This window comes from Dermacentor variabilis, chromosome 11 (assembly GCF_050947875.1).
Source record: "Dermacentor variabilis isolate Ectoservices chromosome 11, ASM5094787v1, whole genome shotgun sequence".
Taxonomy (NCBI): domain Eukaryota; kingdom Metazoa; phylum Arthropoda; class Arachnida; order Ixodida; family Ixodidae; genus Dermacentor; species Dermacentor variabilis.
Window position 1 is genome coordinate 91649996 of NC_134578.1, and position 20680 is coordinate 91670675.

At 47.5% G+C, this 20680-nt stretch overlaps 1 protein-coding gene across 4 annotated transcripts in view; it reads left to right on the forward strand.

The window, feature by feature from the left end:
- LOC142563855 (prestin-like) overlaps positions 1 to 20680 on the forward strand; it is a 275908-nt gene that overhangs the window by 123097 nt on the left and 132131 nt on the right. Inside the window, exon 1 of one of the 4 annotated variants that reach the window (XM_075674526.1) lies at positions 11265 to 11377. The exons of the other annotated variants lie outside the window; for them this stretch is intronic. The gene's annotated coding sequence lies outside the window, so the exon portion shown is untranslated. Of the gene's footprint in view, positions 1 to 11264; positions 11378 to 20680 lie in introns of those variants that run through there. 4 annotated transcript variants of the gene reach the window in all.

Consider the following 20680-nt stretch of genomic DNA (forward strand, 5'->3'; position numbering starts at 1 on the left):
GCGCAGCCCTGTAAATGGAATGCGCTGCATTGCTGGAAGTACAGCGATCAGAACTGGGCTGCAAAAGAAATGTTCAGAGAGAGAAATTTATCCACTAATACAAACCCTAGAAAGTAATGGAAATCAAAAGAGAACTACCAGCGACGCAACCACAATTCGAAAGCGCCACTTTGATGTCTATCTACAACAAACCAGGCTCGAAATTAAAAGGGCTTCGAGTTATTTCTTCAATGCGTCATTCAAGAAATGGAATTGCAAAAGACAACCACGACTCAATGAGAGGGGGTGCTACGATGATGAATTGGTATTCTCAGGTAGAGTGAGACGCTGCCATTCAGAAAGCTGAATGTTGTTAGCTTTCGTAGCTACAAGCGCCGAACTCCTAACAAATTCACTATCGCCATTGCCATCAGTTCCAGTTACCGAAAATTGCAGCCCGGCTAAATTTCCTCGTCCAAGCACCCAACACTACAAGAGGAAATTCGGCTATTCGAAAAATCATTGCAGAAGCCTTATACAGAATTGCGCCGTCTCAAGGACACTTGAAATGCGATGCGATCAATTGGATGAGATTCTCTGCGAAGATGATGAATGAATAAATGTTATTTCTATGAAGAGGGGGATTTGGCCTACTGCAAGCATTCAAGTCAAGAGAGTAAGGAAATGGAAAAGGTTTCGGCGTTTCACGGTCGCCCTGTAACTCCGCCTGTCAGGGCGAAGTCCCGTACACATTGCAAGGTTCGCATGGTGCCGCCCTGGAGGGTTCCACCCTTCAAGGATACATCTTTAATCGAGATATCTTTTTCCGCATATTTACAAGGCCAGAGTTCCCTCAGAGCGAATGTCATACTGTCATATGCGATCGTGTTATGGTGTGTGTTGTGTAGGCGACCATTCCAAAGTAAAAAATGCGTCTGATTCGCCTTCGTGGTTGAAACTCAAGCTTTCTGTCGAGGAAATGGCCGAAGTCACTTGCTTTATAATATTTTTAATGGTTGTAATCTTTATTTTACTTGTTGGTTTTATTTAAAACAAAAAGAAATCGCCGCCCAAGCTCTCCGTACAGATGGTTAACCAGCGAAACGGAAACGTGCGGCGTCGATGATTATTACTGGGTTAATCACAGCGGTTCATTAAATGACGACTTGATAGGCTGCCGGATCTTTGGTATGCATATCCCGCTTGCGCTCGGCTGCACGAGCCTGTTCTTGGGCCCCGGCTGCAGATCGGCAGAGCGTGGACGAGCTCGATCCCGGTTCTGTTCGCGGCATTGCTCATCGAAAGCTGCCTGCTCCTCAGGAGTACGTATGACGCGTGGCCTACCCATTTCGTATCCGGAGAGAAACTGCTGCGCGCGCGCCCGGCTGCGACATAGAGCAAGACGCCACAAAGCCAAGCGCGCGTCTCTCTTGCTCTTTTATTAATATTTTTAGCGTGTGGGCCTGGGGCTGCGCCGGATTAGTTTTCGGCGTAGAGGTGACAGACGGCGGACGTACGGACGAATCGGTGAGCCACATACAGCTTTGCTGTAATATTGCTGGCGCAGAAACTTGACTGGTGTTACTCCTACGTTATCATAACTGGTTCGTTGACGGAGGAAGCTGAGTGTTCTAACACAATTTTACTTATTAGACGGTTTACTTAAAACAATAGCTTGTGTTACATGTTGGAAACTTTACTGGCATAGACACACAATCATATCTGGCCTGTTGACGGAAGTCTAGTGTGAAAATAGAATACTGTTTCGGCATTTTATTTGAAGCTATAAATTGTTTTGCGCGTTGAAAACCTGACTAGTTTTGCACATACGTGATCATAACGGCCCCGTTGTCGCGACCCCACTGTGCAATACGTACCTCAGTTTGGTTCGTAGCCTAGCAAGCTACACATATTTTTATAAAAGCACTAGCTATTACTCGACACAGAGGAAGGGTTGATGCTGAGGGCAGCATTTCTCTTTCGTCCCTTCTATTGTCGCCCGGTGAGAACAGCTGCATTCGCCGAAAGTCACTGGCGCGCGTCTGGTCGCTTCCCAAGGCCGATAATTTAGGAGTCAAAAACGGTTCGATTGCTTTCGCCTTGCTTACATGGCTTCGTTCTCTTCCCTTTGCGGCAGTGACGCCCTGTCCACTGCGCAGCAACTCCAGCTGGGACGACGCAGGCCGTCCGGCCCGAACGGTACCGCTTTTCACTCGAGGCAGCGGCAAACACCAGTTGTACACAGCTACGCCCGCCATGTCCAGTGTTGCCCAATTGCGGAAAATCGCGGAACTGCGGCGATAAATAAAAAAAAACAATTGTTTACGGTCCGCCTGCGACACGCAAGAAGGAGAATCGCTCTTCTGGGAGAAAAGCTGGAGAAGCGGGGGGAAAATAAGAGAAATCAACCGGCTCAAGCGACTCCCGAAGGGCGGGACAATTCCGCTTTCTTGATGCCTTTTTCTTGTTCTTTTAAAAACTTCTCGTATAGCTGGCAATTAGATGGGGCAAGTTGGCGTTAGCGAAGGATGCGGTAGACAATCCTCGGCGGTCCCGTCCCCGTAGCTGTAACCATTAAGTCCTTTCGTCACGACGCGATTGCCGCTGCGGGCTTCGAGCCGTGACGGTCGGTTCTTCTCTGCTTTCAGCCAGAGACACACGCGGGCAGAAAGGGCTCTCGAGTACGCTTCTATTGTCTAGGAGACATCGATACGCCCTGCCATTGAGAAATAAACGCCTCGGCTGATGCGTCGGGAAGGAGCTTTCGAGACGGGCCGAATCTGGAGCACCAAATTGGCATCGAAAGTCAGTGAAGTGCTTACTGGGGGCCTGTCGATTCACGGAAGTTTCTTCCTGCATTGCCTTTATGTCGGTAGGCGCAGTAGCGCGTCTGTCCTATGAGTTTCTTTTCTTTTTTGTTTGTAGCTTGCAACCGAGGAGTGGGGGGGGGGGACGAGCATCTATCCAAGCCACTAGGAAACGTGATGGAATTGGTACAGGCGTTCTTCGAACGATATAAAAACAACGGACGTTCGAATATTTCTCATTCTTCAATGCGTTGCTCTTAAGAATCCTGGTGAAAGAAAACTCTGCAGGATGGGGACAATCGTTTGCATTCCTTTGGAGATATTTCGGACAGTGAGACCGAAAGAGGAGGGTAATTGAAAATGCATTATTCGGCTACAGCCACGCGCATCGTTCCATCGTGTCGTTGCTTGAGGCCGCACAGAGCCGCTCCTACAAGGATGTGTCCAGCTGCAGTTCCCAACGCGCTGCCAAATTTTACATTGCTTCTTAGGAACATAAAAATGCTTTTCAATATAAAACTGGGCCCGGCAGACGCCATGCCCGGTCTGTCATTCATGCACGCTTATCCGCTCTGGTCGACATGCAATCTTCAAGCCAGCCTTCTGGGCATTTGTGGACCCCACTAGCTGCCCCAATATTTGCAATATCTACTTCAAAGGCAGTAAAAGGGTGACCTTCACGAGGAGGACAAGTTGCTTTGAGAAAAAATATTCCTTGTAAAAAAAATTATCCGTCGAAGAAAAAAATTGTTCATTTACAATAAGGAAGCAATTCATTAGTTTTATGGTCATTGGCGTTGTAGCTGGGCTGTATGAACAATTTCCTATCTACGGGGCTTACCGGTGTGATCGACGCAATGCGATCAGGGCCTCATATACTTCATTTCACCATGATCGCGGGCCTTTCTCGTTTGCTGGAGGGAAAAAAAGAAACATGCAGATTTGCCTGTGCAGGACATATTAATCTGGAAGTTAGTGTGTTGGACAGACAGCACGCATAATGTGGATTCGCGCATCAGGGAAGTGCACTACCATGCTCTGCAAAGAGGACACACCATTATATTTCAATAGATTCTTGCTCACTGTGGCATCGTCGGCAACAACCTGCTTGACAAGGCTGCCCGTTCTGCCCATGAAGATACCCAGACCCGTTCCGTACTTTTGGCGAGGTCGGACGCTGCCAGGGAACTTCGCCTACATGCACGCAAAAAGTCGCTAGATCTCTGGAGTTCAAGTGCCTTCAACTGCCGATTATATAAACTGGACCCCACGCTACGGCTACAACTGCCATCTAGCCTTTCCCGCGGCGAAGCAACCTTGCTGTACCGCTTGTGGCTGGGAGTAGCGTTCACGAACTCATACTCCTATCGTTTGGGAATGGCCGAGAGCCCAATGTGCGATTCCTGTGGGTGCGAGGAGACCATCGAGCACCTATTGTGTACCTGCCCCCGCTACGATGTACAACGCCTCTCTCTGCGGAAAACATTACACCGACTGGACTTAAGACCGTTCAACGAGTCAAAGATACTCGGACCGTGGCCACACCCGTCACTGGCACGAAAGGCGAATCGTGCATTAGTACAACACTTGAAGTGCACCGGTTTAAGAGACCGTTTATAGCGTACCTGTGTACAGTGTCCCTCCCACACGCACTCAGCGCTCGCTCTCTCCCTGTCTTTCCTCTTTCTATTCCCCTTTCCCCCACCCCCAATGTAGGGTAGTAAACCGGGTGCTCCTCTGGTTGACCTCCCTGCCTTTCCTGTCCTTGCTTTCTCTCTCTCTCTCTCTCGTGCATGCGCGTGCAAGAGTGGGTGGGTGCACGTGCAGAAGTGTGCAATATGTACCTTTAAGTTCAGAGTTGTTGGAATGAACAGAGTGGTGCAGTCTATTAACGTCTGACAACTCTTAAGAAGCAGCGCAGAAAGCTGTAGTCTCAGTTAAAGTAGAAGATAGTTGCTTATCGGATGTACAAGGAACAATCTTCGGTTTATAGATCTTCAGCGTTTCGGTGCCTCTGCACATTTATATTATAGATTCAATCGCATTGAGGCTAGTCCCGTGTAACGGCATTTGTAAGCGTTTACGTAATGGTTCGTGATACAACCAGTTCCTGTCGGGGCCAACCGGTAGGGGAGTCGAAATACCAACAGTTAGAGGGCGGTAACGCGTTGTTTCTCAACCTTGCAACAGTTGTAGCTTAGCAACTGTACATAGTGCTATCAACGCTACGTTCCATCTCAATGTCACACACACACAAAAATAAAAGAACGATGGATCGCTGGTATCGAAGCACGCAGTGTTTACGATTTCTCATGCCTCTTGACAGCAGGCGTGCGCCCTGTTGTTTCACGCCACTTAGTGGCGAAACCGAGCCTCACCGCGTGGGCAAACTGCGCGAAGCTCTGGTTTCCTCGGGCAAACCTCGGTACCGGTATGCGCGCCATTGTTGGCGCAACGTCGTCCACAAACAAAAGGCGTTCCGCGCGCGCGCATAATTCCAGGCGACGGCGCGCAGAAAGCGCGCGGCCAAGGTATGCGCTTTCGGTGCAGCCTGCGGCGCTTTTGCGCAAAGACGGATGACACCGGGTGCGTTTTTTTTTTTTTTTGGGTGGTTCATTCGCGATTCCCGAGTCGTCACGCCCGCGCGCTCCTCAATGGAAGACGACAGGCCCAAATTATTTCTTTTTTCGATCCCTGTCGCGTGCCGCGTGCGCTCAAGCGCACGGATGAAGAATGACTCCGCGTGCAGAGATAGCTCGACAGCGGCTGGGCAGCTCTCGCTGATGGAAGCGTTTTAAAGGGCGTCCCTGCCGTGGAGCGAGCCTCGGAGTGGTAACGTTGAGGTCGAACCGCTAGCCTTTCCACCGAAAGGGGATTAAGTGAAAGCGTTCCGCTTCATTGCCTGGCGCTATCGCGGCCGCAGACGCCGGGCCCGGTCTGTCATTCATGTATGTTTGCACCCTCCCCCTCTGGTCGACGTGCGACCTTCGAGCCAGCCTTTCGCCGATGCGTGGACCCCCTTACCTGACAAAATATTTGCAATATTTACTTCAGTGGCTATAGAGGAACGACCTTCGCGAAGAGGACAAGTTAGTCTAGTCAAGGAGTTCGCGCACGTCACCTAAAACGGTGCTGCCGTTGAAGCGAGCGGAAAGTTCTATAACGAAAATATTTCGCCTGTGAGGTTGGGAATGAAAACACGATGCTTCGTGTAACATTTCCAATTTAGTCATAGACTGAGATGACACAGTGGGTGAATGATATATTTCGGGAACTTCCTAACACCTCGACGTCTCGATATACTCATCGCAAAGTACTATCCCGAAATTATGTGACAGTCATTTTAAGAGCACTCCGTGAGTCCAACATAAAGTGATGAGCCTATAGCAACTTCTTCGCGGACGCCACTCAGGCGATGCCCACGGCGGAGAACTTCGTCCAGAAATAATCAGCGGCAATGATTTCTCATCCGATTATTCTTGATACCACGCTGTTATTGAGTAGTCTGTGGCAGTGGGCAATTTTCATTTGTGTAGAAGGCTCTCTCTAGATTATCCCTTCTATGCAAAATATTTACCATTGTATCCACGAGAAGCGGCTAAATTGAGAACCATGCTTGTGGAAGGAAATGTGCTCCCCACTATATTGCGCAAACATCCTTCATTCACGCATTTTATACACTGCGGTTTCTTAAATGCTTTGATAATTTGCATATATTTTATGTGTACATTATTGGGGATAGGTAGGGGTGCCTCAAAATTTCAGGAATACACAAATATAAAGTGCGTCTTGTCTCTCGATATTGATTCACTTTTGCACTATATTTATCTCTACAAATTCCGAGATGCCACACAGTTTTATGGCATGAATGAGTGAATACAGCGTTTGTTATTCCAAAACCCAGAGAGTAGTGTAGTGGCAACTGAGTATTCCGGCTTGGAAACATATCATCATCATCATCATCAGCCTGGTTATGCCCACTGCAGGGCAAAGGCCTCTCCCATACTTATCCAACTACCCCGGTCATGTGCTAATTGTGGCCATGTTGTCCCTGCAAACTTCTTAATTTCATCCGCCCACCTAACTTTCTGCCGCCCTGTGCTACGCTTTCCTTCCCTTGGAATCCATTCTGTAACTCTTAATGACCATCGGTTATCTTCCCTCCTCATTACGTGTCCTGCCCATGTCCATTTCTTTTTCTTGATTTCAACTAAGATATCATTAACTCGCGTTTGTTCCCTCACCCAATCTGCTCTTTTCTTATCCCTTAACGTAACACCTATCATTCTTCTTTCCATAGCTCGTTGCGTCGTCCTCAATTTGAGTAGAACCCTTTTCGTAAGCCTCCAGGTTTCTGCCCCGTAGGTGAGTACTGGTAAGACACAGCTATCATACACTTTTCTCTTGAGGGATAATGGCAACCTGCTGTTCATGATCTGAGAATGCCTGCCAAACGCACCCCATCCCATTCTTATTCTTCTGATTATTTCAGTCTCATGATCCGGATCCGCAGTCACTACCTGTCCTAAGTAGATGTATTCCCTTACCACTTCCAATGCCTCACTACCTATTGAAAACTGCTGTTCCCTTCCGAGACTGTTAAACATTACTTTAGTTTTCTGCAGATTAATTTTTAGACCCACCCTTCGGCTTCGCCTCTCTAGGTCAGTGAGCATGCATTGCAGTTGGTCCCCTGAGTTACTGAGCAAGGAAATATCATCAGCGAATCGCAAGTTACTAAGGTATTCTCCATTAACTCTTATCCCCAATTCTTCCCAATCCAGGTCTCTGAATACCTCCTGTAAACACGCTGTGAATAGCATCGGAGATATCGTATCTCCCTGCCTGACGCCTTTCTTTATTGGGATTTTGTTGCTTTCTTTATGGAGGACTACGGTGGCTGTGGAGCCGCTATAGATGTCTTTCAGTATTTTTACATATGGCTCGTCTACACCCTGATTCCGCAATGCCTCCATGACTGCTGAGGTTTCGACTGAATCAAACGCTTTCTCGTAATCAATGAAAGCTATATATAAAGGTTGGTTATATTCCGCACATTTTTCTATCACCTGATTGATAGTGTGAATATGGTCTATTGTTGAGTAGCCTTTACGGAATCCTGCCTGGTCCTTTGGCATAATCTCCTGATAGATTAGCGCCGCAAATGTTTTGCGTCTGTAACGATCTCATTTCATATTCAGTATTCTCGCCATAGACGGCTCTTGCAGAAGGCATGTATCTGCGGCTGATTGACGTGCCATTCGGCTTTGGTACGCAGCTTCATTGAGCATAAAAGCTATCCCGTAGGCTGCCGAGGTAATTCATTGCGTTAATAGAGAAGACACGTATATGATAATCATAACGGTATATGCCTCATGATTTCCTTTCTTCTTCATTTTGTTTTCACAATTGTGTATTTTATGAAATTGCCCTTTCTTCTTTACTTATTTGATTAGATTAGATGGCTTGAGAAGTTCCGGCAGCGCCTTTCACAGAACATGTGATTCTTCTGTTTGGTTAATATTTGTGTTTCCTGTATACCCTTAACCAAATTTCGGTGAACGAGACTTGCAGTAGCTGTGTTATGCAAATCTTGTGATACATTCGCCATTGTAGGATAGGGCTCCACTATTCGCGCTTGTCGATCTTTTCTGCGCTTCCTAAAACAATTACGCGCTAGCATCAGTCACGATGCTCACATCATTGAAAATGCGCCTCATGGCAAGTGATCCATTGTTTGCAAAAGAAAGAAAGAAAGAAAGAAAGAAAAAGAAAGAAAGGAAGGAAGGAAGAAAGAAAGAAAGAAAGAAAGAAAGAAAGAAAGAAAGAAAGAAAGAAAGAAAGAAAGAAAGAAAGAAAGAAAGAAATACACGTCAATGATTCCCTCCCGAATACAACGTGCCTGTCGCATGATCCTCCTCAATCGGTCATGTCGCTGTCGGGCTTCACGACGCTCGCGTGTTCCCTGCGGACCTGCCCGATTCATTGCGCGGTCACGTGGTCAACGGACACGCAGTTCTCTAGAAAAAAAAAAAACTTCGAAGGTGATATTTTGTCTGGAGCGCATGGCGACATGACTGCCGCCGGAGCAACCGTGACGCTCTTGGGAGAAGGACAGCAGTTGCTCTTTAAAGGCACGAAGGAAAGTACCGGTTAATAGGAGTGCACGAAATGCCCATGGCCCTGAGAAGTGACGTGGCTCGAGGACTTCGTGGCATTGTGAAGAACAAGGCCACGTGTCCACCTTGTCACGTGCTGGTCAAGGGTGGAGCCCCGTTTGTTTCGGGAAGTGGTGGTGCTTCGTTCGGCACTAACATGGCGCCGAAAGGAACTCAAGACTTTGGCTTTTGATTTCATCGAAGCCTCAGAGAACAGCGGAAGGCTCGGCATGTTTAGGAATGAAAGTAAACAACTTGTTTCACACGAATTATGGTTTGATTTTTGTACGCCGTGTAAACCGTCATTGTGTCGGAGCCTCCTAGAAGGTTTTCGCTCATGCGGTGATGGACGCGTCTGACATTTCCTTTCTTTTTTTTTTATTTTGCAAAAATCGGCAATGCACTTTGATCAGATTATTCCTATAAGTTGCATTGGAGTCCGCTTCATTTCTTTATTTTTGATTAGAAACATCCACAATCTTAGGGAACGCATTTAATCAAGCCTTGACTCTAAATAAACAACTTTAAGAAAGGAGCTTTATAGGCAAACTTTTTTTAATAGAATGCTTATTAGTCATTAGTCAGTTGCATACTTCCAAAGTAAACAGTTCTGAGAGAAAATAAATTGTTATTAAGGAAAAACACATTTATGCCAACTGCTATTAGTAGGTTTTACATCTACAGTTCATTTAATTTCATTTCGATACGTTCAGGAATCAGGTGTCGAATTGGAGCTAGCTTTTAACTGCCATTGGGATTTTTTTAGTTATGGCGGGTCACTTTCGTTTCCTGCAGAAAAGCAAAAAAAGTATCGATGAATGTTTCTAATGTTGCCTCTCTCAGAACGTAGAACTACTTCCAGAACTGACTGTGGAAGCTTCATCGTTCTCCAGAGTAATGCAGAGCGAGACATACATAGGACTTAATCTTGATCTGCCAATACTTTACTTCCGTTAGCCAATCCAACCTACGTTAGTGGACTACATATGCAGAAAAGTGGGCCGCAAGTTTCTTCATTTCTTTTTTCTGAATGGCTGCTACAGTTGCGCCAAAGGTACTTCGACCAGGATTAAGATAAGGAATGACCTTCAGGTGGCGTCTCCGGCAATCGAGCAAAATAATAACATTTAACCGTGTAAACTGTATATGCTGCCAACGTTGCACCCGAGCGTCATGGAACTCCATGCCCTGAACGGCCAAGTGAATGGCTGAAAGAACTCCCAACAGCTAAGTACGAAAAACTAAAGATGTGCTAAAGAATAACTTATTACCGAAAGAAAAGGTGCCAACTGGGCGCATTGCACAAGGTATGCAGCATAAGCGTTAAAGGGTGGCCACAGCGTAACGCACGCATGAGAAGCGGGGAAAAAAAAAGAGAGTTAGACGAGCGGAACGACCAAAAGCAGAAACCGAAAGGCATAACCGGCTTCGTGGAGTGGTTCACTCCCTTTCCATTCGACTCTCGAGACGCTGGAATACGAACATCCTCTTCGTATACTTCCTCGGAACAAGCCGCCACCAGCGGCTGCGGCAGCGACGACGACCGGGGAAAGAGTTGTCTTCGTGAGAAGGAGTACTCTCTCTGGTTTAAAACGATATAGCCTAGGGAACGGTAAAACCCCCCTCGCATCACCTGGTGGTCAGGAGGAGAGAGCAAAAGAAATAGCGGCACCGACAAAACAAAACGGGCGGGGGATTGAGAAAGAAGGACGCTTCCCAAGCTGTCCCTGCCACGGGGCTTCTGGTCGACATGGAACGGTCAGTTGATCGACACCCAGCGCTGGACGCTTGCTGAGGGTACTGCACACGGGGCAGTCGCAGAAAGAACACGAGAGAGAGAGAGAGAAAAGGTGAGAGAGAGACACGACAAGAGGAGGAGGAGGAAGGGGAAGGTACCTCGACCACCCCACATCGCACGCGGCGGCGGCGGCCACACAGCCAAATCGAGGCCGCTTCGCAGACGAGCGTCTGGTCTGGCTTTCGGAACTCTTTTTCTCGTTCAACGCTCGCGCTTGGGTGACCGCCGGCGTGTCTTCGAGTCGCCCGCACCCACCCGCCCCTATCCCCCTCTTCGGATAGCTAGTTCCTGGACTGGAGCCGGCCGTTGACGTCCTTCTTCGGTTTGCTGGCCGAGTCCGATGATGTTGGTTTCCTGAACTCACGTGCGGAGGTGCAGTCTCCCTTCCCGACTGATCGCGTTTGCTGGTGTTCGTGTCGGTGCGTCAGTGTGTGTGTGTACTCGATCACCGCTTCCAAGTGTTTCTCTCGTTTCGGCTGACCGTCGGGCTCGTCGGTTGACCGCTGCGTGCACAAATCGGCGCCGACAGCTGTTTCCTGTTGTGCGCAATGAGCAGGATGGGAAAGACTGGTTCATCGGGGACCCGTGAACATCGCACTGTGCCCGGAGGCTGTAACACGTATCCGCCGTTTCAGGTACGTTTATACGTAAGGTTGCTGTATGTCGCACCATGCCGATGGCCACCTTGGAATAGCCGTGTAGCGTATAAAAGACGAGGACGTGAACAGACGTACACAGCCACCAATTTCCAACAACAACCTCCAAATAAACGTCATCGCTGTGTATGTGCGTTCATGCGCTATTATGATGTGCTTGCCTTGTTGCCGTAGACTGACGTTCCAGCATGACATATCAAGATGGCATTGCAACGAGTCCGCGCATTGTGACGCTAGTGATTATCACGCCACACCATTTATATGCTGGTGGCGGAGCAGTCCTCCCGCTCGGTCTACACATTCTCCCATCGCATGTCATTGACTTTATCCGCACCCGATTAATCACAAAAACATGAACAAGGTTTCACTTCGGATGCCAATTACACCAAGAGCCCAAGAAGATGGTGCAGCTCCTGAAGCTGCAGCATTACAGCAAGCGACGCAGTCCGACAATTGGACATACTAATGTGGGGTAACGCAGCGTTGAAGAATTCAAGATGGGTACTTGGAAGTATAGTTCGATATTTGGCATGTATGATGCTTTTATTTCTTACAAAATAATTGCTTATTTCGTTTTGGTCTTTCAGCGCTGCCCTTCGTGCCAGACTTATCATAGGAAAAGTACTTCGATGACAGGATTGTTTCTAATTGTCTTCTTGGAACTTCTTTATCGCGTCATTCTTGTGAGTTGGATAAATTAGTAGTTTAATATTGTGATTAATAATGAAGATTACCTATTAGCGCACTAACAGGCTTAGAAAGACAAGCTAGCATACTAAATGGAGAGTTTGAAACTGGTGAAGAATGAAAGAACTTATGTAAAACTTCTGTAGGGGCAAGTTGGTACATGTCCATTGAAAGAGAATAGCGCAAACCAGGGTGACCACAAGATGAGATGGGACACACACAGATGCTCTTCTGTGTGTGTCCCTCTCATGTTGTGGTCGTCCTGGTTTTCGCTAGCCTCTTTTATTGAATGAAAGAATTGCGGTGCCGAATGGGGTCTATAGGAAGAATAGCGCGTAGACTGGTAAAGTGAAGCTTGCTCGCAGGCTGCTAAACTATTCGTAGCACCCGCAGAAAAGATAGAGTAACACTTGTACATATAAGTTAACAGAGACAGTATTGAGCAAGTCCTTTGTAGGGACTCTTTCCTCGCACGATTCTGCGCGTGCGATATTAGCTTTCCTTCGTGCAACGAGCGGCCTCAATGGGGTACTGTTTTCTGCTCTACCGTGCACTGGTCTCACGACTGAATGGACACGCTCGACCAGTGCGCAGCTTGTCGGTGGCGCCAAGTCGTGCAGCACGAACTGCAACTGGCCACCGTTAACAACGCCTTAAACCGCCGCTCAGTGCTTGACAAACTGCGGCAGGTGCCCATTGTGTTCCCTTCTGTCAGTGGTTACAAGCGACCGCCGCACGTTAAGCGCAAATCCAAGCGATATTCCTTTGTTTGCAGTGGCTAAATTGTACAGCCGCCCTGTGATTATCTTTTGAAAGTCTGCCTGCCTGCCTGCCTTCGCGAGCTCAGTCAATGACGGTGCGTTGGAGCGTGCCGAGGTCGCCCGAAGCGCGGTTCTTTAAGCTACGCTGTGTTCAGCCTTACCAACGTTTACTGCAATCAGTCAGTCTGCTCAGTATGATTTTGTGCCCCTTATTTGATCGTGCGCGTTGCACTGCATTCGATTTTCATTTCGCCGTAAATTTCGTGCGTGACTGCAGGATCCCGTGCACACAGAGCGAAGCATGACTTTTTCATTTTATTTATTTCATCTGTGAGTACACCCTGGAGTCCCAAAGGCATTACAAAGCGAAGTGGCAGAATTTATAGATGCAATAAATACTGAAAAATCATATTTATACGATGTTATCTAGTAGCTATCAAAAACAATGTCTTGCACGGAAGCTATTAATCGGAGAAAGCGATTCCAGTCCTCCGAAGTACGAAGAATGAATGCGTGCAGGCACGTCATTGTACAGTATACATTAATACCGACATCATTATTATGATCGTTGCATAGCCATCTTGTTAGGTAGGAGCTCCCTTCATACTCCCAGTTGGGGCATTCATTAAAATACCTTGTCCCTTGTGCTTATCATACATGTATAGCGGTAACGGGGTCTCATCAACGTATGATTTAGGTCAACTGTGCCTTTTGCCACAGTCAGTACCACACGATCCGCCGCCAACGTCACGTTTACATACATGATGATCAGGTTAATTGCATTTCGGTTACTTCACCACAGTGGATGCAATTTTTGAAGATCAAAATAGAATGTGGAAAGTGGGAAAATGACGACGTCATCTGATGCTCGCTCTAATTTCTAGTTAGTGAGGCACCTGGGTGTCAGCAGGAGCGTGTCGACTGGATACTTCAGCGAAATACATATATACTATTAGTACACATTGGAGATAAGTGTGCTAGACGTACTCCCCACATCAGAAGATTGGGGGTAGAGATATGGAAATGCCTTTCGAATAGTAGGAAGAATACATGTAAACTATTGCATCACTTTCTGAAAAGCATAGTCACCTTCAATGTGTCAAGGCCAAGCGAAATGGCTAGAATCAGGATCAGCAGGAAAGCTAAGATCGGGTCATTCGGTCCACCGGCGTTCTCAAAGCTCACGACCAAGCAAACTTACGTTCCGCTGCGTGTGTTTCTCTAAGATGTTCTGTTGAACTAAGTATGGATAAACCAGGATATGGGAGCAACAAGAAGCCCGAAAGTCGTATGTAGTCTTAACAATGCAGTTGAATGGAGTGTTGTACGTTTATTAGCTATAGTTCAGGCTAAAGCATGACCAAAAGGTCAACTTGCTGTAGCACCGCCCCGCATGAATCCTGAAAGTTTACACGAGCGATTCGTATGCAACCCACTGGCGCACTAGTAATTAGCACAATTGGCCCGGTGTGAGCATATGTGCACGTTTTCACCATAACTCCCTTCTCTCCTATATCACGCTGTCTGACCTGAATTCAGGTTGTAGGAGATAAAGCCGACAGCAGGCCCACAGGCGATATCTGAAGGAGGGCCTTCAGAACACCGTTACCGCCTGTCAGCAGTCACGAACCAAAGGCACTGCCGAGGGTTAAGGCACCCTTCGAAATAAATTGGAAGTTCTAATGCGTGCATTCGAAAGTAAAGCTGCCTTAAACGGCTATTTTGTTCTAACTTGACACCACGGTTAGGGTGCGCAGCGTGACTCTCACTGTCGCTTCCATTCTGGAGTTGAAAGTGCTGAGAGACAGTTTTATACGGCTCTTAGGGCCACATATCTATGACAATAGCTCGGGGCCGAAATATCCACCAAGCTGAAGCAGTTACCTGTATAAAAGTGTGATTTCAAGTAATCTTAACCGGCCGCGAAATCTAAGGGCGCCCTGTGCCTATTTATATACGACGCGCTGTCATCGTCCAGGCGGCGAAAACGCAGTTTTACGAAGCAACGTGATCGCGTGAGTCAGGACAAGGTCCCACGGAACACCGAACACAGGGCCGTAGTGCAGGCAAGTAGTGGGGAGGAGTTGCGCGCTGTCGGCTCCGCAGAAATGTTGCACCTCTTTAATGACAAGGCTATCCGCGAGCATACAGCTGTCGATACCACGTTCTCGATATGTCACGAGAAAAACGCCTTCGCTGGGAGAAGACAATGGACAAGCAATGGGTCTCCGTTTTCGGCCACAGTGACACCGAGCACCCGGGTGTGGGTCATTCGAGTGCGGTTACGGCACGACCAACGCGGAAGCTTCGTAGGTCGTCGCTAGCAGATCTATACTTCAGCATCGGCACAGCACGCACGTTTCTTATTCCCATAGCTGCGGACAGTGGCGCGAGAGCCGCGGACAGCTGGACAACGCGAGCCAAGCCTACTCTCGAGATAATGGCCGGGCGATTTCTCACGGCTTCATTGACACTCAAGGCGCCCCCCCAGGGGGAGCGCTTTCGAAAGGCAACTGGCAAGCAATTGTCGTCGGTCGCGCATTCGAAGCGTATCGAGCTGGCAGTGGAGGATAGGAACCTGGAGAAGGCGAGGAATGACAGAGCGGGCTTCGCACCCGTCAAGACGGAAGAGAACACTGGGAGTTGTCTTCGCCGTGTGAGCTAGCTAGCGCGTTTGTGTGTGCGTACGCGTGTAAGATCGGGGGGGGGGGGGGGGGGGTGGTAGATGGACCCTTTGCATGGACGACGTCACGCGAGTGGCGTTCGATATCGCCACATTTTCCCACGCGGTGCTCCTGTTTCCTCTTCTTTCTCTTTTCCCCCCCGCGGCAGGCGCTGCGGTCTCCTTATGCAGCGGCGCGAACGGGTGCTCACGCGCTACTACGCGAGCCTGTCCAGAAGTTTGCGGAGCCGGTTAGTGGCTGACATTTCCTATCTCGTGTTGCAAAGTGCGACTGCGATGCCGTGGCGTACACGCAAATACTGCACCAGTGCCAAATCGGGCCGAGTTCACGGTGACCTGAACTGCTTAGTGCAGTGTGCCGACTCTTACGGTAAGACAAAAAATAAAAGAAGAAGCGTAACGATATGCAGATCCGAACCATATGTTGGTACCCGAGAATCGAAGCTTTCGTGAAGCTGATAATATTCTGCGCAGTATTTTGCGCCGTAGCGATGCCTCCTTCCTGGGACGACGCCCAGACGCGGATAATCCAACCGCGTGACCCACGGTGCCGCACATTGTTTGTTTATTAATTTGTCTATGGGATCCGTCCAGTTTGATATGACACCGTCTACAGGGTCGGGGCGCCGACTAGAGTTGGCTGATCCTAGAGCTAGCGCAATTTTTAAGAGCTCTTGGCGAGAGAGCGACCATGCAGGCGCGCCGAACCAGGAAGTATGGCCAGATAAAGATCAAGATAAAGATAAAGATATAACAAAAGGAATCCTGATCTCGATTACGCGTATTTGTTGAAGAGAGGATATTTGGATGAAATTTGTTGTACCGCTGCGTAATTCCATAGAAAACGAGGCCAGCAGCCAGCACACCTGAAGTGGTAATAAATATAAAGGTGCTGTCCCGTGTGGGAGAAATGTTCGGCAAAACAGCATTAGCTGCAGCGGGACAGTGGAAGCAAGTGATAAAGAAAATTCGTCTTTAAAAAGGAAGAGTTAACGAAAAAAGTGTGTGCACGTGATGTTACAACTCATATCAAAGTAATCGCTTCGATTTCTTTTGCGTTGCCACAAAGAGAGGACTTTTACAATCAGGCAACTTTGTTTTGCCTCCTGCGGCATCCTCCTGCGATACCGCCATAGCACCAGCAACAAAAAGGCAATTAACCTGTTTTGCTAACGATAACGATCGCAAGGGGACGGCAATTCAAGGGTCTAGTTTGCGCTACGCTGAATGCACGAGCATTGAGGAAAGCACCGTCGCATCATTTCAATGTTACTTTTTAAAATATCAGTTTCCAATGAATATAAACGCCCGGTATATAATTCGGCCTCCGTCGCTTTCCACTTTTGCCGTAATTAGCTACTTTGGCTCGCACTCCTGATTCTTTGGCCTACTTTGGTATGTCATTGATTGGTTCAATTGTCATATTATTTGCATTCCTCAATGGCACTGAATGAAGGCACAAAAGCACGAAGTCACTAATTTGGCTTCACTTGGGCGCCGTCCTTTAACAAAAACGTACAAAATATGAGTATTATGTGTTTTCACAGTTCCAAGTGAAAAAAAAAAAGACGTAGATACGCCGACACCTGGCTCATTTTATATTCACGCTTATGTGAACATCAAAATAAGACAGTGCACCGGAGTGCACGGACTGATCTCCCGGAAACTCCAATTTAAGTTCTCCAGCTTCAGTTTGTGTCAAACGGGGCGTGAGTACGTCGGCAGAAATTACGCAGGGTATCATTAGCGTCGGTTATTAGATGTTTACATCACATTACGCTGATCGTATGCCGGAAAAGTATGCAGACAGGCATCACCGGCAGTCTTACTTTCCTGGAACTTGAACGTGAAAAGAAAATAAAAGAACAAAAAATATCCTACGCTGTCACCAACCCGAGGTCGCGAGGAAAGGCCAAGGAATAAAAGAGTAAATGCGCTGACGCGGAAAGCAATCGACCGTAGTAACACCTGTCAAACGCGAACAAAGCAGGTTAGGGAGAACATTTAGGTCGCAAAAGAATCCACAACATTGCAGCCCCAACATTTAAAAAAATAGGACGCAAACGCACTGCACGCATTAGGTGGCATCATCTCGACGTAGCGGTTCGAGAAATTTGCGAGCCGGATCCTACGGAGAGCTCTGCCCACCAAGATTATGTGTTCTTGTGAGACCAGAATACCAATATCACTGGACATCATCGCAAGCATCACATGTGCGGTTGCGCCGTGGTTTAAATGTTGGAGTACTCGCTAGGTTAACCATACATAATTCATGCGACCGTCTTTAGCGGTACCTCCCGCCGAAGTTCAGCATTGAATACCGTACTAGTGACCGGCCCCATTTTGAAACAGATCGCCATTTACTGCAGAGAGGGGGATAAAGCAGTCAGGTCCTGTTCTTCTTTAAAATCAGATTTAGCAATGGCAACACGGCATTGACAACGAACAAGGGTGGTAACGTGCACAAGTGGCGACCGAGCGCAGTTGAAAATGTGGAGGCAGGACTCCTTATGACTGAACTTGATATGGGGCAGCGGCTGATTAGTCTCACTATGAGTTGCATAGCGATAGCAATTATATGGACACTCCAAGTGAACTTTAGCCGTGGGGTTCCACATATATTTATGTATATGCATGCTTTATACTTATCTGTGTCTTTATGAGGCTTATATTGCTACTCTAGTCGGTCACTGAAGCCTGCTCATGACACGTCTTACGTTGTTGACAAACTTATTCTCAAGAATTTTGATGATGGCAGCGCGCAAACAAATTTCATGAAACGTGAAATTAACGTAGCATACCTTTTACCTCAAGTCTTCTCAGACAGTTACTATAGCTGCAAACAAATATCTCAGTGCTCAACCCTGAAAATGATGTTTTCCTGTCGCAGCTTGGGACAGGGAGCTTAGTTACGCCTTTGCAATGTCATTATAAACCGCGCAAGGCTTGTTAAAGCTTTTAGGGGGCCAGAAATTTTGGCGCACTCGCATATGTCGTATCCGCGTTTGTAGGACTCGCGTATAGTTACAGCACAATCCGAGAAATTCAAGCGCTACGCTAAACCTTGCAATCGCAGTCAGGGCCTCGCCCTGCAGAGAGAGAGAGAGAGACAAACAGGGAAAGAGAGAGAAAGGATGAAGGAAAGGCAGGGAGCTTAACTAGACAGAGTCCAGTTTGCAACTCTACACGTGAGGAAGCGGAGGGGGAGTGAAATAAAGAGAGAGAGAGAGAAGAAATGAGTCTAATAGCACTTTCACATGCAGTAAGCTAGGTGCAGCTTGTCTACAGCCGGGCACTCAAGTCTGTTACCTTCAGGTACTGAAGAAGCGCTCGAATGGATTTCTCGGCTGATGAACTGTGAGGCCAGGCTCCCGAGACCTTAGCTTCTGTAAATGACCTATCGTCCAGTCTTTTGAAGGCACACTTGAGAGTCCGACGTTGATTATCGAAGTCAGAACAGTGGCGCAGAAGGTGATTGATGGTCCCTTCACACTTGCAATTCGCGCACATCGCTGAGTCCGCCGTTCTCATACGATAGTTGTAGGGGTTAGTGAATGCTACTCCTACTCACAGTCCACCCAGCAGCGTGGCTTCGCGTCGTGAAAAGTTTATGGTAATTTCATTATCAGTGATAGGTGGAGGCCGTATACAATCGATGGTTAGAGTTCTGCTGTGTATGCCAGTAACTCAGCGGGACGGTACGCGAGAGGTTTCGAAGCTCTCTTGCAGCGTCTACTCTCGATAAAGGTATAAAGAGTGTCGGCGCACCAGTCCGGGCACGCCGGGCAGCGTCATCGGTGGGGCGATTAACAACGACGTCAAAATGTCCCGGCAGCCACTGAAAAATTATATCGTGACGTCGTTCTGAAGTGCAGTGACAAATTTGGTTGCTTTGGGACACCAGCATTCCGTAATTACCGCGTCCTGAACCTCGCAGGTTTTGAAGGGCTGCTTAGGAATCACAAGCTATTGCCCATTTGACAGGCGGTTTTTTTTTTTCAAGGTATTCGACAGCAGCAAGAATAGCGGCCATTTCAGAACCTGTAGATCTCGTCCCGTGGGAAATCTTAAACTTGATGGCGACCGATTGAGATGGAATTACAATGGCGCCCACCTAACTTTCCGTGAAGGAACCGTTCGTGTAAACACGGATTCGGTTATCCAACGAACAACGAAAATGGTCCGATGTGATCTTCTTGAGAGCCGTGATGGTCAAGCTAGCCTTCTTCACAATTCCTGGAAAAGCAACGTTCACCGGAGGCTTTTTCATGCACCACAGAGAGGATGGCGTTCTTGTTGCGGGCGAGCATCTCAATGACAAACAGGGCTGCTTAGCAGCAGCTGCTCTATAAAACGCTGCCTTGGGTCTTTTCTCGGGCAAGCGAGCGAGATTGTGGTGAGGGACTCTGGATATAAGGTGAACATGCACCCGGAGTGCGTCGACAGCTATATAAGTCGTTGACGAAAGTGCAAATTTTTGTGAATACAGCATTTGCAGTGCTGGGTATACAGTACTAGTCGCGCTGTGGTTATCTGAAAGTTGCGTAGTTTCATCTCTTGATGACTCACTTTGCAAATATCTAGGGAAAGGTATGAAAAAAGCTCAGTATTGATTTTAGGAAATTTTCAAATGTTGAACTATGCAAAGCAGAAAACATATGTTAAGATATTACAGAGTAGTTTATGTTTGACTATATCTTACCAAAGTATTCGTAAAAATATCGATTTCCGAGTCATCCCGGAAATTACGGCTCAAAGCTTCGGCTTCGACCAATTTTATTTGCTTGGAGTTGTATATAATTCACTTTATGCCTATAACCATACATTACAGCTGTAAACGAGTAGCCTGAGTAACGCTGTACTTGACTGGAACGTACACACATCTCTGCATTCTAAAACCATTAGTCTTGTAAGATCTGTGAGAAACGTCTTGCTGGACTTGCGCTGCGTATTTTAAGCGCGGATGACGTCACCACCAGCTGCAACAAGCAAGACAAGATACTAAAGATCAGTAGACATTTAGCGTCCTGTCTCGCCTGTTAAGCCACTCCAAAAAGAAGGACGTGTTCTTTAGTGGGTGCGCAACTGCTAGGAAATTAATTGTGGCACATAAGCTGAACAAGGCCGAAACAAACGGGACAAGGACCCAGA